The sequence below is a fragment of the Cupressus sempervirens genome, chromosome 2 (assembly GCF_028749045.1).
Source record: "Cupressus sempervirens isolate cs-2001-9-10 chromosome 2, ASM2874904v1, whole genome shotgun sequence".
Taxonomy (NCBI): domain Eukaryota; kingdom Viridiplantae; phylum Streptophyta; class Pinopsida; order Cupressales; family Cupressaceae; genus Cupressus; species Cupressus sempervirens.
This window is the reverse complement of record NC_143119.1, coordinates 31743966-31763095: the sequence shown is the minus strand read 5'-3', so window position 1 is coordinate 31763095 and position 19130 is coordinate 31743966. Positions and strand designations below refer to the sequence as shown.

The 19130-nt window shown below is 42.3% G+C and overlaps 1 protein-coding gene across 1 annotated transcript in view; it reads left to right on the top strand.

Annotated features, from left to right (window-relative positions):
- Nucleotides 1–19130, top strand: part of LOC149570932 (WAPL (Wings apart-like protein regulation of heterochromatin) protein) — a 147508-nt gene that overhangs the window by 99297 nt on the left and 29081 nt on the right. The gene's annotated exons all lie outside the window — the stretch shown is intronic.

The window sequence follows — 19130 nt, the reverse complement described above, 5'->3', positions numbered from 1 at the left end:
ATTTGGTCTAAAACTATACCATTAACTAATCCCATGGATGCCTGTGGCTACTGCTAAGTGTATAATTTATGGAATAGGAAAGGTAATCAGGATGCAGAATTTCAGCTCAGCAATGGCATCATCTGTATACATGGCCAACCTCATTTTATTAACATGGTTGGGGTTCCTGCATTGATATTTTTCTTAAGATCTTTACATGTGTGGCTTATTTCAAGAGTTTTCAAGTTTTACTATCAAGAAATGGCATCTACACTAGATTTGCATTTACACAAAGTTACAGGTTTGGATTCAGGTTCAAGGGTTCTGTCGATTTATTTTTTGGATTGAATTTGCCATACAAAAAAACAAAAAAATCAGAACTCTCTCTCTCTCTCTCTCTCTATATATATATATATATATATCTTTGTAGCAGTAATTAAGTTCAAAATGCATTACACATGATCTTATTTATTATATAATAAAAAATTACCATAAAAAAAAAATCAATATATTAAATTAAATAATAATGTCAAGTGTCAACAGTCAGCCATAATTTATCAAACGTGATGGGCCTTCAAAAATATCGTAGTTCACATCCATACTTTTTTTTCTATTAAAATAGAGTATCAAACTGAGATTACAGTCACTGACAAAAGATCAAGAGCAAATGGCCAACCACCCTAATTCCTAAAAGCACATTAGCGTAATTACTCAAAAAAATCAGTCCTGGAAAATACAGAGCTGTGAACAAGAAAACACTGGGTACAATATGCCTCCCGAAAATTGCTAATGAAGCCCTGTGGCTGCCAACTGATTAGTAACAGCTGATATCTCTTCCTCTTTAACTTCTTGATGATTGGCTGTTGATTGATCACCATGCCTTTCTATGGTATGTCCATACTGTGCATCATGAGTCCAGCTGCTCCTGTTCATATTGTTTTCCTGTATGAAATTGTGCAGTCTTTCCTTTTCTTTCATGTTCAGCATGTCAGAGAATGAGTCAAAGTATCTGATAGAGTGAACATCTTCCTTGAAAAGGACCATTGTTCCCTCACGAACTAGAGTCATGAATTTGTCTATGGGAATCTCCAAAACCAGCTGAAACCTGTGACATTATGTTGAAATGTGTGAGTTCAATATTAAACCCAGTAAGCTCCCTCCTTTCGTGCTGAAAAATGTCTTCATTTTTCCTTTTCCAAAGATACCAAAGGGTTTCCATGGTAAGAACGACCACAACTTATTCAATCTCAAAGAGAAACATTCAACAAAACCAACTAAAATCTCTTGCCAAGACATTATTTTTACAATTCCATATAGGAGGTTTCCCAAGAAAAATGGACCAAATTTCATAAGCAAATTTACATGTAAAGAACAAATGCTCAAAAGACTCTGGCTGATTGCAAAATGAACAAAGACTAGAATCAATGCCTGAAGACTCCAACTTGTTATCAACTGCAAGCTTCTTAGGAAGTAAAATCAATCTAAAACACACTTTTTTGGCTCGCAAGGATAGTGCCAAAGCCTGTAAAGAATAAAGTGCCATCTAGAGATTGACCAACTAAAATTCCAGCTCTGATTAATCCAATTAAGAACATAATCATTACCTTTAATCATATTATAAATATTTTTAGAGGAGCCATCCAGAAAAGAAGTACTATTATTCCACTTCAGATGCTGCATGAATTGAACAAAGTCAAAAATCTTGACACGGAACAAAGATCCAAATGCCTTGCAAATCAAAGTATAAGTTTTCTTTTGAGTAACCGGGATATTATATTTGTGTTTAAGAGTTCCCCACTCACATAACTGATTGCTTACTAATAGGTCCCTAATAAGTCTTAAGCCCTTTTCATGCCTTGATTTCTCTGAACAACATTGGGTAAGAGCAAGAGGTTTTTCATTAAGATACATCCCCCACCATGTAGATCTGTCAGCAACTGCAAAGGAAGGTGACCTACCTACAACATCCCTAGAACAGAGCAGGGGCCTAACCTGAGACCAAGCCTGCCTAACCTGAGACCAAGCCTTCCATAAGGAAGCAAAAATTTTGGAACCAAAGACTTTCACATCAAACTGCCCAAACAAGATATCACAAAAAGGAATGTCCTTCCAATATTTACCTTTCTTGACCTTGGAATTTATAATATTATTCCTTATAAGAAATTTCCAAGGTTCATTCCCCTCAGTACACTAAGGATCCATTTGGCTGCAAGAGCAACGCCTTGACTCTTGAGATCTTTGATAAAAGACCATCAAGCATTCTTGGAATGCAACACTGCCTTTCCCATTACCCAAGCCATCAGACCACAAAAGGTCCCTTAGAATCCTTTCCATCTTATTGAACTGATAATTAGCAAACAGCCAAGAAGAGTAATATATAGCATGGGAAGCAAGAAGTTTTTGAACAACTTGAACTCTTCCTGCCAGAGAAAGTAAATGAGATTTCCATTTGAGATGCTTATTCTCAATCTTGTTGTAATGTCCCCTTCTCTGCGATAGACTTGTAATATCCCTTTCCGGATATTTTCCCAAAACCCTTGATATTAAAAGTGCAGATTTAAAACCGTACAGTAAACCAATACTTGATACAATTTCCAGAACTTTAATAGATTTATAACCAGCAGATTTCAATACAAGAAAACTTAGAAAAGTTCATTTATTTCCTCCAATATTCAGAAATACATATATGCACTAGGAATTAATAAAACAATCCACCCAAATTATGTTCCTGTATTATACAACAGCAATACAATAACATGCAATAATTCAAGTAATCCAATTTTATACATAGAAATAACAGTTAGATTGGAAATATAAATAAAACATGTAAGAAGGCTAGGTTTGCGTCCAACCTTCAAATGCTTCTTCAAGGGTTTGCGTCCTTGAAGAAATAATCGGCAACTATTTCTGGCCCCCAAATTTAATATTTGTTTAGAATATTATATTCTTCATATATCCTCACGTGTGGAGCTTGTTGTCCATTTATAACTTTTCCCAAAGTGATGCATGCTCTTTTAAGCAATGTGGGATAAAACACCTTTTTCGTCTTTTAGTCACTTAGGTGAACATAGTAACTTTTTAAAATAAAGTGACAAATTAAATGACTTTAATAGTCACTTAGTCAGGAAACCATATAATTATCAGGCATTAAAATAGCTGACCAAATGAACTCAGACAATCACATGCAATAGCTCGTTGGAAAGCTCTCGGCGAGACGCTACCAAACCAACACTGAGGTATCGAAAATACTGTGCTCTGTTTACTGACTAAAAATAGTAAGTATCCAAACAACTTGCCAAAACTGCTCCAATGGGTCTGAAACTAGAAATGCCTAGGCCAAACTTCAAACTGAATCCTGTAAAGAACCTTTCCGCCCCTGAAATCTAGGCGAAGTGAGCTAGCACATAGAATTATAATGTCCCAGAAAAAAGGAGACATTACAAAGCCTCCCTTCTCAAAGATTGCTTGTCCTCAAGCAATCCACTCATACCTGTAGAAACCAAATGCCAAGATCCCATACTCGCCTTGAGAAGACGATTCTACTCCTCAGTGGTTGTACCCTGGCATGCATCATCTCAAATCTCGAATGGAGAAACAATATAAGAGGAATCAATGTGCCAAATAACTGAATGCCAGGATCCCAAGGCTCACCATTAAGGGTCACTAACTGCCATCTGCTGCTGCCCTGTGTACCAATACCCTTAGTCAGAATGAATGTCTCACTCCATGAGTGACATTGCGAGTCTCTACTGTCAAGTGAAAATGGGAGCTCGACAATATGCCAATATCCACCACAAAATAATAACATCCAAATTCTTCTCCTAGCTCCCTGATGAAAGGTAATACATAAGGATGCTCCCCTTGGATTCCAAGTGAGAACTTGCACGCTGTCTGAGATACCTCTGACCAACTCCTGTAATATCTACACCATTGTACCACTATACCACCCCTGCAATATCTGTACCGATGATAATGATAGATTCGGCCAATCTAACTCAATCACTATATCACCCAGGTGAAAATGAAGTAATCTTGATCTTTGGATCTCTGATATGTCAGAAGGCTGAAACAGATAGATCATAACCCTGTGATTGTATAACAACACAGCATAAACCTCAAGAGGTAAGATACTATTAGCACCTGAATCCTTGATCACCCAATCAACATGATCTTGGGTAAAGGAAAGAATGGTTGGTGAATCACCAACATCATGAATGCTAACACTGTGTCCAGTATACTGCTGAGTAAAAAATGTAGACACCTCATGTGGTACGTAGGGTAATGTATGCTCTCCCCATTCAGCTCCAAAGAACTCATTGACTCCTGAAGGCCAAATCGAATCAGCGGATATACTACCATCATACACAGGCAAACCACTAATAGCTGGAATATACCAACAAGTGAAATCACCAATCAACAAGTAGCCCGTGACCATCTCATAAGAGCTAGGTGATAAAACTTTGGGTAAGCTGAAAAATCCCTCAGTGCATGCAAAGGATAAATCTGAACTTCCCACTCCACCATAAGTACTCTCGCTTATGTCAAGGTCTTCATAAAAGGATGGTTTACCATTAGCTGAAAACTCTGAATTATCCCCACTTGTTGTATCACTAACCATGTCCTCCTGTTAAAATGTACAGCTGCTGTCATAAAGATCAGAATTTCTAGTCTTATCAATTTGCTGATCCATAAATTTTTTCTCACCATAGATGGTCTTGAATGGGAAATATGTGATTGAATCACAATGCTTGCCTTCACATCTACCCACTTTATGAATTCGTTCAATGATTTTCGTGATTTCTTGTGCCCTTGAACCATTGTCATCTTCTTTATAAGTGGCTGCCTCACTCGTTTGAGTTTCAGCTTTGTGGATGGAATAATGTGTTAAGCTCAATTGAAGGCCTAGCTCATCTACCTCACTCTCCTTGTCCCTTCCAAATTTTATTGCCAGATCTCTGTCCATTAATAGCTGCAAGCACTCAAATTTTATCGTTTTCAACATTTCAAAGATAGTATGTAAAAGAGGACTTGTGATACCACATACATTCCCATGTGTCTCTTCTATCACAATCTTCCGTATGAGATCCTCAATCAAATTGGAAGAATTGTCCATCCTTGTCAACACTTGGACAATCTTGTCCTCTTTGACCAAAAGCATATTCAATAAGTCAAGGAGTGAAAATGGTTTTTGACCATCTCCTTCAAACACAAGTGGGCTGCTCTTCGTAGAATTTTCTGATCTTTCAACACCTTGGGAAACAACATTCTCAGATATATCTTCTAACTCAACGTGTGCTAGATCATCTGTCCTGCCAACATCGCTGTCCATTTGCTTCTCAAAATTTGATATAATTTCCAGCTTGGTATCATCATAAAATTTATCCAAGTTAATTTCCATGTCACCAAATAAGATGCTAGAGTTGCCAACGTTGGCGATTTGGTCAACTCTACTACATAGGCCATTAACCTGCTCATCAGTGTAGTCGATAAATAATTGTAAATGAGTCAACGGGTAGGTTAGTATGCATTATTTGTTATGTAGCTGACTTGTGCCCGACGGGTTCCTTCGAGAACCTTTCGAAAGGCCCTTCAATGAGTATATATACCCCCTTTGGGAAGCATTGTAATCATCATGGAAGCATAATGTAATGTTTTGGCATATGCGAATAAAGGAAGAAGTTCTGCTATTTTCATCTATTGTCTGTACGCATTGATTTCTCTACCCAGTATGGTAAACATTTGGCGCCGTTGCCTGATGGACTTGGTACGATGACAGACGGATGAAGACTAAATGCCAAATCAGTTGAACAAGAATAAAAATAAGTCGAAAGAAAAGGACAAAATATGCGCAGCGTAGGAAAATTTAATTTTGGTACAACAGGCTGAACATAGATGAAGATTTCAGCAAGTTACCGACGAACACAAAAGCACTGAAAAATTGTTGGAAGAGACTTGATAGCGGCTCGATTTGGTGGAAGAAGCAAGGGAGGAGTTCCTGAACCTGCATAGGCCAAGGGAAGAGAATCTAGATGGAAGGGGATCGACTTGCATGGCTCGGAGTGTCGAGGGAGCATGAGCGTGGAGTGAACTCTTCGTCCAAGATATACTTCTGGAACAGACAGCTCCGGTTGACGAAAACCCTTCTTCACCAAATAGTATGACTATCGAAAATAGCGCGGGTGTTGGAAACAGTGTAGGTGTTGGAAACAACACAGGTGTTGAAAACAATGCGGGTGTTGGAAACAATGCGTGTGTGTTGAATAGTGCAGGTGTGTTGAATAGCACGTGTATTTTGAACAACGTGGGAGTACAAAACAGCGTAGGTACACAACAAAACCCACAACATCCAGTAATAATGGCAGGACGAAAAGAAAAGTTGCCTAAATTTGATGGTGAAGGAACCGCCGAACCGATTCGACAAAATAAAAAACATGTGAAATGATCTGGAGGGCAAATGGCATAATAGATACAAATGAATGGGTCTAATAGTTTCCAGCCATCCTACGTGGTGTTGTGATTGGTTTACTGATATAGATCCACAAAAGTTAAACAGTTGGGATAACATTAAGGAGGAGTTTATCGCAGAATTTCAAATATTGCGCGACGATAATGAGATTGTAGCGGAGATATTCAATACTAAGTAGGGGAAGAATGAAACAGTCCGAATCTTCGCTAGGAAGTTGAAGGACCTGATCAATAAGATGGAGAATAAGATGGCTGATGGGCTACAAAAAAGATGGTTCATTGAAGGCCTTTACCCGAAGTTGCGAAAGAAGATGAAGATCGTGCCACCATCAACATACACTGAAGTGTACAATCGGGCAATTAACCTCGAAAGTGAGTAGAAGACGAAGAAGAAGAAGAAGAGTAGCTCATCCGATTTAAATGACAAGGAACCTTCAGGAGACGATAGTAGCGATGATGAAGGCAACAGCAAGAAGGTTCGCACTCTTCGAAAGGACATGATTCAGATGATGAAAGAGTTCAAAAACATGCACAAGGAGACCAAGGGCAATGAGCTATGGTGCACGGAGTGCAAGAAAGATGGCCATACGAAGGGATCCTGCCCGAAAGATCAGTTTTGTGAGATTTGCCAGATCATAGAACATTCGATAAAGGAATGCCTATTCAACTTGAAATCAAGAGCAACACAGGAAGTGTTTCTCATGCAGAAGGCGTCCGCGTCAGGAAGGAGCGGGAACACTAGTACGGAGGGTGCAACAACAACAAGAACAGTGGCAACAATAATAATGGCGGGAGGAGTCGAATTCAATATGATGCGAATGATCGGCTAATAGTTCAATGCCGCGCATGCAATTTGTGGGGCCACTTTGCCCGAGAGTGCACAACGGCGAACACACCAAAATTGTTATGCAGATGGTGTGGACTCGGCGATCATGAAGATGCTAAGTGCCCGAAGTCGGGAGTAAACTTGCTCACCGTCGGGACGGACGAAGAAGACGTTTTGGCCATCTCTTGGAAGCAAGTGAAGGTATACCCCGACCCAACGGAGGAAAAAAGGAGACTAGAGGAAGCGTGGGCAGAGATCCAGAAAGCAACGCAGGCAGAAACGACACACCTGAAGGACACGACTAGTACCTCCGCACAGAACTACGCAGAACAAAACATTGTACGACAAATATTACAAACCGAGGTACCCGTCACGATAAATGATCTGTTGCTCACTAGTGTCAACTCCGTACGACACTCACAAATATAGCTCCAATTGCTAAGCAACTAGCAGAGCAAGGAAGGGAGAAAGAAGGTGGCACAAGTGCGGAAGATCCGATTCTGTTAGCCCTTTTATCCGGACGCCATCCTACAGTTGTCGAAATGGGAATTCTTGGGATTGTGTTGACGGAAACAATTGTGGACGGAGGGTTTGGTGTCAATGTGCTACCAGAAGATACCTGGAAAAGGTTAGGACAGCCAACATTGTGGCCACCTACATTCCAGCTGCTAACGACCGAGCAACATGGAATCAAGCCATTGGGAGTCCTGACAGTGCAACCAGTGACAATTGGAACACAACAGTTCTTGTTGGACTTTGTCATGATCCCATTGAAGCGGAAAGGATACGATGCCATTCTGGGCCGAGGGTGGTTGATACAAGCCAAGGCGAAGCACGATTGGAAGAAAAATACTTTATCACTTGAAGGCAAAGGGCAGAAATACGTCATCGATTTACACACTCAAATGGTCGGGGAAAAAGCTCCGTCATCAGATTTCGAAGAAGAGGATGAGAGGAGGCAGTGTATGGAACCAAATCAAGAGGGAGTCCTACGATTGGAAGGAGATGACGATTTGGATTTAGAGAACGGTCTTTACCATTGGCAAATAGAGGACTGTGAACGGTTTCAAAGTTGCAACGTACTGATGATAGAGGAAGGACACAACGTTGATGAATTTCCAAGGGAATTCATTGAGATAAAAGAAGATGCGCCACTGGATGTGACACCCACACATACATTCACTGAGGGGGAACTCATCAAATATAATGAAGCCACGCTGTAGACTATGAATTTGGGGGACGACGCCGAACCATGCAACATACTAGTGGGAGATAACTGGGATCTAGTATTGAAGACAACGACATTCAAGATATCCTTGGAGTATAAGGATGTGTTTGCATGGACATACAAGGACCTGAAAGGGGTACCACCGGAGTTGTGTGTGCACCATATCCCGTTGATGGAGGGAGTAGTACCTGTATGGAAGCGGCCCTACAGGATGAACAAAAACTACGCAGCACGGGTTACAGAGGAAATCAATTGGATGCTAGAGGCCTGCATTATTTTCAAGGTGCAGACCAGTGAATGGGTGTTGCCGATAGTAAGCTCACTAAAGGAGTCCACCCAGATCCGGATATGCGTCGATTTCAGATGCCTGAATGTAGTCATCATCAAGGATCCTTTTTCGATTCCATTCATGGACAACATCCTGGAGGAGGTAGCGGGACACGAGATCTACTCGTTCATGGATGGATTTTTTGGATACAATCAGATTTCAATTGCAGAGGAGGATAAACTGAAGACGACATTTGTCAAAGAAGATGGAGTATACGCATATAACTGGATGCTGTTCGGCCTTGTGCAATGTGCCTGTGACATTCCAACGAATCATAGTGCACATCTTTGACAAGATGTCCATTGGAAACTTCAAGGCATTCTTGGATGATTGGTCGGTATTCAGCGCCGAGGACAAACATCTCGCAGCTCTGGGAGTGTATGGAGAGATGCCGATGCGCACGCCTAGCCTTGAACTTGAAGAAGTGTGGGTTTATGGTTCCATAGGGAAGGTTGCTCGGACACATAGTCTGTAAGGAGGGATCGAAGACAAATCCGGATAAGGTGAGAGTCATATTGGAGATGCAGTTGTCCATCAATGCATCGGAGGTAAAATCTTTTCTCGGGCATATAGGCTATTACAGACGCTTCATCAAAATTTTTGCCAAGATAGCATACCCGTTGGATAGGTTAACGTGCAAAGGAGAATCGTTCCGTTGGGAGAAGGAACAGGATGAAGCATTTGAAGGACTCAAAGTACGATTGGCTACGACACCCATTCTGGCATATCTGGATTGGAGCAAAGAATTTCATGTACATCTCAACGTGTCCAACTATGCAATTGGAGCTACCTTGGCGCAGACAGGTAACCACAAGCTGGATCACCCGATCTATTTTGCCAGTCACCTGCTATCAAAAGCTGAACAAAATTACAGTACAATCGAACAGGAAGCTTTAGGGATGGTCTACGCCGTGCAAAAATTCTGTCATTACTTGCTTGCCACTCCGTTCGTGTTCTATGTCGACCATTAGGCTCTGCTGAATATGATCAATAAACTTGTCATTCAAGGAAGAATCAACCATTGGTTACTTCTGTTGTAGAAGTTTACCTTCAAGATTATTGTACGGCCAGGGAAGAAATATGTCAGCGCAGACCACCTGTCGAGAATCAAAACAGGGGAACCAGCGGATGGAGTGAACGACGACTTTCCTGATGCGCAGTTTTTTCAGATCGCAATACTGTCGGAATAGTATAGAAGCATTGGAGAGTACCTTTCGACAAGCTAGTTCCCGAGTGAAATGCAACCAAATGAAAGGCATAAGTTAATAATCTGGAGCCGTACCTTCCAGTTGATCAATAGATTACTCTACAAAATGGGGCCAAATCACATTCTACGACAGTGTGTGTTAGAGGAAGAAATACCACGAGTACTAAAGGAAGCACATGAGGGTCCAGCAGGAGGACACATGGGACCTGATACCTCGGTGCAGAAGATATTGCTTGCAGGACTATGGTGGCCAACAGTGTACAACGACGCATGGGAATGGGTCGTCAGGTGTGACACTTGCCAACGGGCTGGGAAGCCACTCAAGAGAGACTTCATGCCACTGCACCCATCCCATGCTCAGGAACTTTTTGAAAGATGGGGGTTGGATTTCATCGGACCTCTGAAGGCGAGCAGAACCAGAAGGTGTCGATATATCGTCGTAGCAACAGAGTACTTGACCAAATGGGTGGAGGCATGCGCACTACCAGATAACTCGGCGGTAAGCATAGCAAAATTTATTTATGAGCAAATTATTATGAGGTACAGTATTCCGTTGTAGTTAACAAGTGATAGAGGTGGACATTTTGTAAACCATGTTATCTGAGAGCTCACCATGGAGTTCAAGATTTATCATTCATTATCAAGCCCATACTACCCAAGAGTGAATGGACAAGCCGAGGCTACCAACAAAATCTTGGTGTCCATTATCTACAAATCTCGTGCCATCGAAGGTGAGAATTGGGAAGAAAAATTACCCTCTGCTCTTTGGGCTTACCGCACGACGTACAAGGTGATGATTGGGCACACACTGTTTCAATTGATGTTCGGCTAGGAGGCAGTAGTACCAGCAGAATTCATGATTCTGAGCCTAAGGATAACACTGGAAAACAAGTTGGGCGACATGGAAAGCCTAAGGGAGCGATTGTATAAATTGAACGAGCTCGAGGAAAAACGATTGTTGGCGTAGTGGGCAACAGAGGTAACGCAGAATAGGCGTAAGGCATGGTACGATAAAGACCTCAAACTGAATAGGTTCCAACCAGGTCAGTGGGTGTTGAAGTATGACGGGAGGGACGAAGTTAAACCAGGCAAATTCAAAGTCAGATGGGTCAGGCCATACCAGATCCGAGAGGTAGGGGACAATGGAGCAATAAAATTATGGACTTTGGATGGACAAGAAGTGCCTTAGATAGTGAACGGCTTGAAGTTGAAGATATGCCATAATCAGAAGACTCCTTCGTTGCAGAATGAAGTTCGACAGGCTCCTTCGTCATTGTAGAATGACAACGTTTGGGTGGAAAACTATGTTTGCTGTATATCACCCAAAAAAAAAAAAAAAGGTGTGAGAATGTCACCGTATGGGTTTTAAGGAAAAACCACCGTATGAATTTTTCAAGGACAACCTCTGTACGGTTTTTAAAGACATTAACTAGCAAAATGGCGTATGGAAATTGCCAACTGGATGCAGTGTGCGGTTTGAAGGAAAAAGTACGGATTTTTTAAAGACATTATTTTTGGCAATTTGTACCGTACGGATTTTTGGGTGCTAGAGATTAGCATATGGATTTTTCCATCGTACGGATTTTGGAAGTTATTACTTTCTGCCACCGTACGGATTTTCACAGAGTTGATATATGATAGAGGTCATCGTATAGAATTTTTTTAAGAGTCATTGTACGGATTTTGTTAAGCACAGCCGCTGTACAGGTTTTTAAAGCTATTTCTGATTAGACTAGTATGTGGAGATTTGACTGAAGCTGAGCAGGTGGCATTGGCTGAGACATCAAAGGTAAGGGGTTTAAAGAAAATTGACATTTAGGAGGGACCATGGCGATGCCCGATGGACTTGGTCAAGAGCAGGCTTATGGGATCATCTAGGGCATTCGATATCTCATTTTCGCAGGTGTCTACGATGAATGGAATAATGAACAGAAAAAGTGTATGATTGGGTGTCTGTGCTGGCTGAGCGTATGCATGAGTTTATGACTCTCCAACATAAGACATTCTATATGCCACACTACGCCATCGGTCTCTTCCTCGATGCGGTAGCATGGATGATCCCAGAAGACGAGCTGGAGGCAAAACTTGGACCACTTGCTCTTGGGGAACCCCCTATCATGCGGTGGGAGCACTTGGATTCAACCACTGGGCAGAAAGGCACTGCAGGATAGAAGAGACCTCAAATGGACATGGGAGGTGATACAAATAGCGGCTGTCAGGAGACATCTTTTGAGGAAAACAGTGTGGGAGATGAAGAAGGGGAAGAAGATGATGAAGAGGTTCAGATTGTCATAGCTACCCCCTTGTTGTTTCCGCGCACTTCACTATACGCTACTCCTTGTTTGGTGTCAGCAGCTCTGCACATGGCTCACATTCCAGGGTTTGGACAGACAAGGCGGCAGTACTGATGACCGATGCACCCCAACAGGCAGTTACAGTAGTAGCACCATGGTAGCACGGGGTAAGGCCTCCTCCTGTCCGGCCGGGAGTTGGGTTTGCTGTAGGGTTTGCACACGCGACAACACCTGTCAGCTGAGAGACTTTACCAGCCCCTGCTGATGCACTTCCGGTAGCAGCAATCATAGCACCGGTCGTAGCGCAGCCAGTAGCACAAGCTGCCGAAGCACAACCAGCAGTGGAAGTGGAAGTTGTTGTGGCTCAACCAGCAAGAGTTGAGGCACCTACAGTAGAGGGTGTGCCAGACAGAGGAGAGGAGACGACCATGGAGGTACCCAACCTCTCAGTACTGCAGATAGCAGGGAGATAGAGTACGTTGGGCTTACACTTGGATGTCGTAGGATCTGATGCAGTGGTGACAGCGGATGCAGCACTGTTGGAATCACCTGAGCGAGATAGGGAGAGTCGACTTCGAGAGGTCAATACTTTTTTGAGCACGCGGTGCCACCGTGCTCCGGCTCCCTGGATGGCCTATTTGTAGACTCCTATGCGAGATGATATTCTCGAGGTAGACAGCCTCAGGTAGTAGAGCCAGTTCCAGACGTTGGACCGTCGCACAGTACTGTTGAGCGTATGGTAGATGCCGTGGAGACGGCTATGAGTATGCAGGAACATCCATTAGTACGTGGAATAGGAATGAAGAAGGCATTTCTTGCTGACTTCGCTGTGCTCTAGCATCCTGAGCTCATCAAGTGTTGGATTCGACGGAAGCTCGGGCATTGGATTCGATTGTGAAGGAGCTGGAGGGAGTCATCTCTTTTATGCAACTAGGATGCCCAGTTGCCTTCACGGTTTGTTTTGAGGAGCGGGGATGGCCGGATGTAGAGACTGATGAGATGCGTCGGGACTGGGCCACTACGGCAGATTTTGGTGTGGACAGCCAGGTTGAGGTTTTGCTCCAAGAGATAGTCAAGTTGCACAGGGAGGTGTACTACACTCTTCGGAGGGGTTAGGCAAATTAGGTAGCAGCTGAGAGAGCTCGGGATGCGTTAACTGCTAGGTTGGCTTCAGAGAGGGCAGCTTGGGAATCTGAGAGGGTGGCCTAGCAATCCGAGAGGGAAGCCCTGTTAGTTGGACAAAGGAAGTTGGCAGCAGAGAAGGAGCAGTTGGTAGTAGAGAAGGTGCAGGCAGCAGCAGAAAAGGAGAAAGAAATGGGAGAAGTTGGAGCAATGATGCAGTCCGCGCTGGAGCTTCAGATGGAAGCGGAGGCCGAGTTGAAGGTTCGGAAGGGGTAGGTCTACAAGCTTCGAGCTGAGTTGAGCGATCTGAGAGCACAGACCTGTCCCCCTGCCTAGTACCTTGATTCTGGTTTGAGGTCAAATTTTGTTGTACTGTCGTTCGAAGACGACTGTTCTTTTTGGGGGGGATGATGTAGTCAGTAAATAATTGTAAATGAGTCGACGGGTAGGTTAGTATGCATTATTGTGCCTGACGGGTTCCTTCGGGAACCTTCCGAAAGGCCCTTCGGTGAGTATATATACCCCCTTCGGGAAGCATTGTAATCATCATGGAAGCATAATGTAATGTTTTGGCATATGCGAATAAAGGAAGAAGTTCTGCTATTTCCATCTATTGTCTGTACGCATTGATTTCTTTACCCAGTATGGTAAACAATCAGGAGGACTAGTGAGAATAGCGCCATAAGATACTTCTGCCTCCCAATTACCTGTTAATATACTTGTGCCATTATTAGTACTACTGTCAGGTTGATCAATGGCTTCCTTATGTAAATTTTTGTAACTGTCCTTTGGAAGGAGATCTCGAGCCAAATCCAAGCATTTATTTTTTATCAAATCCATCTTGTTTTGCAGCTCTAGCTGAAAGTCCACATAATCAATGAAAGGAAATCCTTTTTGAAGTTTTAATGGAAATTTGTTATACTCATCGTATAGTCTCCTTCCGTCAGTTTTAATATTGAATTGGAAATCTCGGGCCATTTGACAAAATCCTTCTTGACTTTTCCCATAGCTGATAATAGAATATTAAAATAAAATTATTTTCTCACACCATCAGCTGTAATAAACTTGACTTGAAACTTTAGGATTGATAGTAGTTTGACATTGCTGTGTGAGATGATTTCGTTATGCAAACAGCAAGGACCATTTGACAACAGTTTGCAGGCCTTCCATGCAGGTATGAAAATACTGGTTTATATCTTTGATGCAATTCATTATTGAAGTCTAAAAAAAATCATAGGATTCTGTCTTTCTGAGCTAGCAATTGGGTTTTCTGATGAAAATATGGCTACTAGAAAAGAAAATTTAGTGTCTTTCACACAATCACAAAAAATTGCCAAACAATTCTCTTCTAGATATTATATTCGCCTATAGCCTGGCTCCAGTTGAGCAATTTCATTCAGAAGAAATGAATATGGTGCATCTAGTTATTCTCTGAATCTGCCACCTTGATGCCTTGCCCTGTCAAGATCTTTTAATCCCAAACTATGAAGAGGATTGATGCTTTACAAGTTTCTGTTAGACTAAATAAATACGAACCACATAATTCAAACTGCAAGGAGGTATTTTGACAAATTCTGTACTGTTCTCAGTAGGTTTTCCAATGCTGCATACAGAGCTATAACTGAAGTATTTTGTCAAACGATTGCCACACACTCTAATGCTTAAGTAAATATATATGTATAAACAAAATGGTCTATTTTATTGGTATATCCTCGGAACAATCATTTGTTTAGAATCAGGAGATGCCTGCAAATCTTGTTTAGAAGACTTCAGAAGGACAAGCAACATGTCCATGCTGAGCTCCCGGTTACTAGAGAAGACCTCGTGGAGTCATGTGTATGTCGAATTCAGTCCAGGAAAATGCTCAAAGGGTTCACCGTTGCCTTGTACCCGGCTCAATTGCTATTGAATGCTCAAAAAAATCACCCTACTGCCCAACGTATGTATTCTCTTGCTGTAAATTACTCCGAAGGTGGCTTCTGTATCACAATAGTGTCCTTCACGCTCTTCTTAAGACCTTCCACTGCTATGCGAACATACCTTACTGCGATGCTTTGAGAGAACATGTGATTTTCAGTGTTGGTCTAGTGATATCCTGCTCACGTTTTTCCTTTATACTGTCCGTGTCTCACTGTGAAATGGTCAACGTGAATCCCTTCCAACATAATCACAGACACCCCACGGAACTCCCGGCTGCTTCCAGAATTTTGTTCGCGCGTTGCCACTAAGGGGAAAACTGGCAGACAATCCACGTGCCTTTGTTGCGGAGGTTTATTTCCTTCCTCGCGCCCACGATATACTGGCAAAAACTCGACGTCTTGGTGCAAGTCGAAGGTCACGGTGACTTCATGCACGGTGTTTCCAATCCACGTGCAAAAAAACATGTGCCAATTGTGTCGGGAATGGAGAACGACGCCTCCTTCCAGCTGCCCAATACCTCAACCACGAAAACTTACCATATTCCCACTCCTGGCTGAGAGCAATGTCGACTTGTCTATGCCTCTTGCCTCATATAAAATCACTTGCCGTAACTCACAAGAGATAATGAACTATTTTTCTTAACCGTGGTAAACTCAAATATTTCTTCCTCATCTGGCCGTGATCCTCTTGTCCAAACCCTTTTGCTTGAAATAGTTCTGTTTGATGAGAAGTGTTCTTGAGAAAAAAAAATGGTAACATACAAGAGTTTCCATAACATGATCCTGGCCTTGGTAATTTTGCTACTTTCAAAACATTCTTCATTCACGTACAAGCTACTTAGGATCTTGCTTTCCATGTGAGAAAGTAGGACTCTATAAGTAGAATGGTGAAAGATTCACCTAAATCTTTCAAACTGACCAAGATCAAAAGCTGTACCAAAATATTTGGAATGCTCAAACGAGTCAAAACTAGCAAATTGCTATCATCATACCACAGACAGACCATTAAGGTCACAAAAGAAGCCCTCGATCTCTTTGATTTGCTGATGCAATTTATATTCCACAAGATAGATAGAAATAGTAATTTAAAAGCCAACATTAATTACATGGCATGAGCCAAAAACTTCAAAACTGAGATTTTTTCTCAGATTCAAGGATGCAAGCCTGTACCCTATACATAACCTCCACCCCATGGTCTTGATGTTGCTTATTGTTATATTTAAGTGCCCCAAGCTGGCATTGCACTGTTTCTTCTGCAGTGAGCTCCAATAAAATATGAAATCTCTAATAAAAGCTCTTGATAAACAATTTCCAGCAACCACATAAGCTGGCAAGATGCATAGCTATGATACAACTGTAATATCCCTTTTCGGATATTTTCCCAAAACCCTTGATATTAAAAGTGCAGATTTAAAACCGTACAGTAAACCAATACTTGATACAATTTCCAAAACTTTCATATGCTGTACCGTATAAGCCTGGAAACCTTTGTATGAAGAGAAGTCGTGGAAAACGAGGTTATGCCAGACAATGTGTGGGATGCTATGCACGCAAGCCCAACCACAAACAGATTTTTAGATCAACTCCCCTGTCTGATTATACAAGCATACCAAGCATAGAAGAGACGCAGGGAGGAAGTGGAATGTGAAGAACGCTGTCAGGAGACCCTCAAGAATTTCTGAGGAGAGATGCACAGCGTTGCAAAACAGAACCGTGAGCATTTGTGCCGTGGTGTCAAGAGCACCCAAGAGTCTGTAACTGTCGCATGAGTTGACACATGATGTATACAGATTAAATAAATAAGAGTGTTTTGTTATGTTTTTATATAATGGTATATGTCAAATGCCAAATCTTTTAAACAAAAATAGGAACTTGAGGGAAGATGTTGACGAATTACAATCTGTGTGGGGAGATTTAATCCAAGCCGAGCGAAGGCGACAACTAACAAAACTTGCTGAAGATCGGATTGTGGGGTAGTCAGAGGAATCACCGAGGGTGATTGAAGGAAACTGCGCGAAAAGCGCTAGAATTGCCGAAAGGTGCCACAGTTCGCTGGAACGGCGAGTATGGAGCAATGAGGAGTTGCTCGAGGAAACATGACACAGAGTAATAGTGCTTGAGGTGACAAGAGAATAGTTTTTGCATTCATCCCATACACCACTACGAGAGGGAGGCTGTGAAGTAGGAAGGGAGGTGAGGCCAACAAAAGACATTGGGGCACAAGAAAGTGTCGGAGGGACATTGCACAGTGCTCAGAGTAACCCGCTGGGACCAACTCCTAATAGTTCCAGGACATGATCGAGTGGTCATCAAAGGATGAGAAAAAGAATGTCTCAAAAGAAAAAATTGCTGAAGTTCACAGGCGAAGGGAAGGAAAACCCCATCCGGCATTGTTGTACATGAACCAGTTTACAGTCAGCCTATGGGGAGTGGTTGTGGATTGGTTCTTTGACATGGACAAGGCGAAGATCTCCACTTGGGATAATCTAAAGAAAGAATTTCAAGTAGAATTCTGACTGCTATGGGACGAGAACGAGGTTGTCGCGAATGTCTACAACTATAAACAAGGAAAGGACATCGTTCAAGCCTACAATTGAAGGCTCAAAGATCTTCTTAGCTGGATGGGTACTCAACCCACTGATGAACTAAAGAAACATTGGTGTGTCGAAGGACTCTGTGAGGCATTGAGAAGGAAAATAAAGATAGTCCCGCCCACATCATATACCCATGCCTAGAACTTAGAAAGTGAGGGAAAGACAACAAAGAAAAAGAAGAAAAGTAAATCCTCATCCTCCTTTGAGTGGTGAGTCCTCTAACAAGGAAAGTAGTGCAGACAGTGAGGAGGAACTCAACAAGAAAGTACAAGCCCTCCAAAAGGACTTGGAGTAGATGAGGAAGGAGTTTAAGTCCATGAAGGGAGCCACTGGTTGCATGCAGGAAGGAGAAATATGGTGTACGGATTGCAAAGAGAAAGGTCACTCAAAGAGAGTGTGCCCTAAAAAGGCAATGTGCGATTTCTGTTAGATCTTGGGTCATTCTACAAAGGAGTGCCCGTTCAACACGAAGACACAAAGTAAACAGATATTGTTCACACAGGAACAACCATTCACTTCTGGCACTAATAATGAGACCCAAGGCAACAACAATGCCACATTCGACAGCTACAGAAAGAATTGATTAGGAGGATGGGGCGGGAATGACAATAGGAATCAGATACAATATGATTCCAAGGGAAGACCCATAATCCAATGTCGGACATGTGACCAATGGGGCCACTTCGCCAGAGAGTGTTCGAAGAATGACACTCCTTAAAAATTATGTCAGTGGTGTGGTCCAAGGGACCACGAAGAGGCGAACTGCCCAAAACAAGTAAAACTCTTTAACATTGACGAGGAGAAAGTTCTTGTTGTCACCTGCAACCAGGCCAAGCAGGCAACCTATCTTGACTCTTGCACGAAGAAGTAGAGACTGCGAGAGGCACACTTGGACATTGAAAGGGCAATGAAGGCTACAAAAGATACTGTTCCTGGAAGATCGGAGTGGGAGAACAACTTGGTCGATTAGATGCTGCAAATGGAGGTGCTCGTTAGACTTCAAGACCTATTACAAACGGTACCACACCTAAGGAAGACATTATTGAATGCCCATGCAAACCCGTCAGAGACGAAGGAACAACCAACTATACTAGGAGGGTTGGCCACAGATCCCATGTTGCTGACAGTAAGCAATGGCCATCACCTGGCAGTGGTCGAGATGGGAATT